We start from the raw sequence: 6,478 nt of genomic DNA on the forward strand, positions 1-6,478 counted from the left end.
TGGTAGACTTAAAGAGAACATAGTTGGGTCAGAAACATTTTGTAGTCTCTGAGACCGAAGCCTGAAAGTCCTTTGGAAAACATTAGGCAGCACTTCAGACATGGTGGTGTCTACAAAAAAGAATAATTATTGCATCCCTGCATAATTGTTATAGAACAATTTGAAAGGATTCAGCGTTACTATACCTCTGTGTTTTCAGACAAAGTGTATTTCACTGTAACATCTAATGTCTTTGCTCTTGCTTAGGGTTTTGTACCTCATTTGACAACCATTTGTGAGAAGGAAGAATTGAAGTGTGGGGAAGACTCGTAGGTCACAGTTCATTATTTACTGTTTTACCATGCTTAAAACATATGACTCAGTCCTTTGTGTTTTATTAGTAGGGAACTATGTGTGTAGGCATAATTCCTTGATGAGAAGTGTCCAGTCAACTTATTAAATTTCTGGGGAATAATTTTGTTGCATTCAGTGTTATTATGTTCTTCAGTCTTTATGGAATATGGAGCGTGAAGCCATGGCTAGATGGGGCAATGGTATAAGTGCGCTTGTATTCTCTTCTGAAAATCTTTCCTGCCATTCTTATTAACAGGAATGAAGTAATTAATGTTAATAATAACTGGAATTTTGTCAATGTGAAAATATAGTTTCAATGGGAATTTTTCTTTTTCTCCTTGTGTACTTAAGTTAAAGACTTACTGTTATGCCAAACTTACACAGTAGTATGGAAATCTTGTTTATTTTTGTCATGAGCAGGTTCCTTAGACTTGTGACTAGAGTCTGCTGTTCTTTGAAGCTGTGCTTCACTAAAGCAAGATAGGACCAGAATGGCTGTTTTCCTTCAAAAAGCAAAACAAGAAAGAAGTGGGAAAGTTTCACACCACTAAATCTCTGGCAGAAAAATAGTTCTGTAAAAACACATGGTCTTTGGACAGAAAATTAACACAATTCAGTAATGAAAAAAAAATCTCCTGCTATCTGAAATAAGAAATAATCTGTTACTCAGAAACCCAATGATGCCATTATCCATTAAAATGTATTAAGCCTTCTGCTTCTTCAGCGTATGGATTTATTTGTTTAGACAATGACAGAAAATAGATAATTTAGGATATCTCCATTTTTTCTATATTGATGGAAGTATCAAGAGTGCATACATGGTGTCCTTTTTCCTACTGTTTCTGTTTCTCATTGAAATTCTATCTAAGTTATGAACAAAATCAATAATGTTCTGCTTTTACCTGCCTCCATATCTGTGGTTTTATCTTGATAAGTAATGTAGTTAAATGACAGGATTTTGTGGTATTCGTCTTCTGAACAATTGTAGGAAAAATGGAGAACTGGAGAATCCTGAGGTTACTTTGAATGATAGAAATGGAGGTACCTAAAACTGAAAAATGGGGTTATGATATTAAGTTTAATTCATTATTTATATCAGGGTAAAAGCGATTAGTATAGAAGATCTGCAGTTGCAATGTAAGCTTCCCAAAATTAAGAATTAGGACTTTAGGTTTGAGAGTAACTTTAGTAGGCTGTCTAAATTACTTGGGCAGTTATAAAAATGAGAGAAATGAGAGGTATTAGAACCAACTGATAATATGTGTGGTAAAAAATCATCAGGAGCAGACAGTATTCAACCAAGAGTTTTAAAAGAGTTCAAGTATAAAATTGATGATCAATTAACTGTACTTAAAATGAAATCAGCACCAAAGAAATGGAAGATGGAATGTTCAGAAAAGTCCAGGGAGATGCAGACCAGTTTTGCTGAGCAAATTGATAAATACTTTAAGAAAGAACAGAAATAATAAGAATATGAATAAACATATTTTTATGGGCAAGAGTCATCATGGTTTTCAGAGATGCTGCTCATGCCTAACAAATCTTTTAGAGGTCTTTGATTAAGTCAACAAACTTACAAGGAGTGGGGTTCCAGCCATAATTTCCTTAAATTTTCGAAGAGGCTTATGTGAATAACAGAAACAAAACTGAAGGAAGATATGTAGCATGGTAATGAGAGTCAAAAGGAAAAGAAGCAAAGGCAGGAACAAATGGTCAAAAATAGAGGTTATCTTTGTAACTCCAGATAGATACAAGTCTTCCTCCTTGAAATATATTCATCTGTAACTAGACAATAAAGTGATATATTTTCAATGGCATTTAATTACTTTGGATACTAAAAGTGACAGTTCACCATGACGAAGTTTAAAATTAATTCTTAATATATTTAAAACCTGGGTGCTATCATCCAGGCTTTAAATAAATTAAGAAGAAATTCAGTGTTGAAGACAGAGAAGAATTAAATGGACAGACATGACAGTAAATACATGGCAACAGTCTGTAAACAAGTTATCACCACTGAAAAAAAGTCACCTGAGAATAACTGTTGTCTGATTTCTGTCAGCTCAAATCTGTAGGAGCCAAAGAAAGCAAACTGGAGTGCTATCAAGGGAATAAAGAATTGAGCATAGCAAAGCAAACATACATGTCATTAATCATTCCCTAAATCCCATGGGAAGTAGTAGTGTCCCCCATTCTTCTCAAATGTGGTAAAGAATTTCAAAACATAAAAGTAGGCAGGCAAAGACAGTAGAGGGTACTAAACAGCTAAAAATGTTGATGTTTTAGTCAGAAAACTGGGAGAATTCTTACATGAAGTGAAAAAGTAATGGAAAATATTAATAAATAAACAATATTTCCTGTTCTTAACAATGCAACAATTGGGGAGAAGTAAATGATCAATCAGTTTATATGTCAAAGAATGAAAATGCTTTCCCACACAGTCTATGACTAAACTATGGGACTCATTGCTGTAGGAATTACAAATGTAAAAGCTTTTTTCTGAATTAAAATAGTAATTCAACCAGATATGTAAGGAGCTTTAAAGAAAAACATGACTCTTCTATCTCAGGAAGTGCCTGAGCCTTAGATTTCCCAAAGTTGCATGGATATAGCAGAAATATTTTCTATGTTTCATATACTTTTATGTCCTGTCCCTTAGCAAGCTGCTGGTGTTGATGATAGCATGGGGGACAAGACAGAACTGTGGACTGATTTATTCAGTGTCACTGCTGTTCTGCTATAGCATGTGTATATAAGATGAGCCATAACAACTGACTTTGCTAGGACAAACACACAGAAGTCTCATGAAAATATTAATTTACATAAATTTTACATTTCCATGCACTCATATATTATATATTAATGTGTACAGCTATATTAACAGTGTTAATAGAGAGCAATCACTGTAGTCATATTATGACTAATTATTATATAATCATTGATATTATGTGATAATTACTGCAAATGATGGCTGGTACTTGGTTTCCACTATGACTCCTTGTTTTCTTGTCTCTTTTTCTAAGATAGTCTATTTTCCAATCACATATTAGCTTGAAGCAGATGTTCAGTCTGCATTATATAGCAGTCCAGAGCAATGAAGCCAAGAGTTTTTCTTTTCACAATTCTATTAAACTTTTAACACTATTTTATTTTATTTGTAGGTGTAGGGAGTTTCTTAGCAGTAGTTACATTTACTAGAATAATTTCTGGAAAGGAAATAAAAAAATTCATTGCATGAAGAAGCCAGGTCATTTCAAACAACAGCTTTCCAGAAACCTTTCTTACATGTGTGGCTGTGTTCTCTAATTTAATGTATATATAAAATATATATATAAGTCAGGAGTCACGGGAGAATCAAGCATGGTGTCAGAGACAGCCCAGACACCACAACTTCTACTCATCAATATCAAATACCAGATAATATTGTCTCCCTTGTGCAAGATTATATGCATTGTATTATTTCACAATAGAAAATAACAAGTAGTAAGGGGTGGAGACTTTCACTGATGCATCTGAGGAGGCAAACTCCAAAGCCTAAGGCTGACATTGCCTTTCAAAACAATTTTGGTTATGAGTACTTACAAATGGATGCCAGGCTGGGGAAAAAAATCCCGAGCAGCAGTGCTACTAATTTGATGTCCTCAATGCTTCACTAACTGGATGATTTCCCATCCTGGACTACTGGCCCATTAAATCTGTCTTTTATTGCATAGTCATAAAGCTGAGTGGCAGAAAATACATAATTAAGACTAGTCAAATAGAAGGCAAAGTATCTATGTGACCCTATTTGTCTAAGATAGTGAGGGACAAATTGGAATGTAAGGGCTAATACAGAGGAACTTGAAAAGTGTTAGTTTTCTGCGACACAGAGCTGAGAACTTTATAGCCATGTGGAGAAAATGCAAAGTGCATAGACAGAGCTATTATCCCTGTTATCTGATGTTCCAGGAAGAAAAAAATCAAGCATATTTCCTATGCTCTCTGAGTAACATTTTCCTTTTTCCTAGGAAGAGGAATCTGGCTAAGATCTTTATCAGCGACATGGACATTAGCTCTGAGTGCATCCTCAGCAAGTTTCCTGATGACACCAAAATGTGTGGTGCATTTGACATGACAGAGGGAAGGGATATCATCCAGAGGGATCAGGACAGGCTTGAAAGATGCAACTGTGCGAACCTCATTAAGTTCAACAAGGTCAAGTATAAGGTCATACATGTGACCTGGGGCAACCCTGATCACCAGTACGGGCTGGTCCAAGAATGGATAGAGAACAGCCCTGCGGAGAAGGACTTGGGGGTGTTAGTAGAGGAGAAGCTCCACATGAACCAGCAATGTGCACTTGCAGCCCAGAAAGCCAACCATGTCATGGGCTTCATCAAAAGCAGTGTGCCCAGCAGATCAAAGGAGGGGATACTGCCCTTCTACTGCAGCCTGCAGTGCTGCCTTCAGATCTGGGGCCTCCAACAAAAGAAGGATATTAGACTTGTTGGGGCAAGTGCCGAGGAGGTCACAAAGAGGCTTTGAGGACTTGTCTGCTATGGAGACAGACTTGTTGGTGTTGTACATAATAGAGAAGAGAAGGCTCTGAAGAGACCTTAGAGCCCCTTCCAGTACCAAGAGGGGCTCCAATAGAACTGGAGAGAGACTTTGTACAAGGGCATGGAGTGACAGCACAAATGAAAATGGATTCAAATTTAAAGAGGGCATGTTCAGATTAGGTATTAGGAAGAAATTCTTGCCTTTGAGGGTGGTGAAACACTGGCACGGGCTGCCCAGAGAAGCTGTGGCTGCCCCATCCCTGGAAGTGTTCAAGGCCAGGTTGGACAGAGCCTGGAGCAATCTGGTCTAGTGGAAAGCTACCCATGGCAGGAGTTTGGAACTACATGGTCTTTACAGTCCCTGACTTCATCAAGTCAGAAACTAATCAACTTGTTTGCTACAACACTATTATTCCTTCAGCCAGGATGAATAATGAATAAAGTCACCAAAACTAAATCTTCAGTATCATAATGCACAATAGGTATAACTGTATATAGCTGCCAAATAATAAAACAGAATTTTTTCGTTGCCTTTGAGCTGCACTGTCGACTGCAGAGACATACTAGAGATGGTTGGCAACTGCCACTTCATTCTCATTTCCCAAAGCTTCAAACACCACCACTGCATTTGATTGTTCAGGAAAAAGTCTGTATTGTAGTCATTATCTAGGTGCAAAATGCTGCATCTTTAAAAGTGGAATACTTTCACTGTGTAAATATTAATATTTCAGGCATATTTGTGATGCTGGTTCTACTCTGACTGCCTCTTTCTTTATGCAGTCTTTTTTTCTCTAATATTTACCATCCTGTAAACTTTTTGCCATAAAATCTCCACATACATTTTACAGTATTTGGTTTTTGAAATCCAATATGAATTTCTGAAGTTGCTAGTCATGCTAAATAATTTCAGGTGTACTGTCATGCAATATAATGTACTAAATCTCATTATTTTTTGTTTTAGATTCTTGAAATAAAGGCTGAGATTCTGGATCAAGATTAATGATGTGGGGGCCTAAAAAATCAGTCTAGTCTAATGTCTTTGAATTTTAATGGCTTTTGAGTTTGCTACAGCTGTTGCCTGACTCCTGTTTTACTCAGACATGTGGATAGTGTGTTTTTTTTCCATGACTGATCCACTAGTTTTGGTTTTTTGGTCTGCATGCTAATCAACTTTATTAAGAATCAGTAAGTATCTGTGGGTGTTTCACTGAAAAAGATACACTTTAAAAACCTACAGCAACAACAGACTATAATGTGGAAACTGATAAATCTTGTCTGTAATTTCTGTTAAGTTTCTAGCTTTTCCTCTCATTTCTTCTTCTGAATCTTTTTCTTTAAACTTTCTCCTGTGTTTACTTTAAACTTTCTCCTGTGTTTGCTTTACAAAACTATCATTAATAGCCGAAGCCTGGGGAAAAATCAGATTACTCCGTTTTAATAGAAAAGAGTCTAAATTTGTTGCGCTGAAGGCCAAATAATATTTAAATGATGATTAAGGGTGTATAAATAGTTTTCAATAAGAAAGATTACTGCAGTTTTGATAATCATTATAAAAAATATTGAGGGCAAACTGCTAATACACTGGCATCACTGATTTCATGAACTCA

Source organism: Acanthisitta chloris, unplaced genomic scaffold (genome assembly GCF_000695815.1).
Source record: "Acanthisitta chloris isolate BGI_N310 unplaced genomic scaffold, ASM69581v1 scaffold21797, whole genome shotgun sequence".
Lineage (NCBI taxonomy): Eukaryota > Metazoa > Chordata > Aves > Passeriformes > Acanthisittidae > Acanthisitta > Acanthisitta chloris.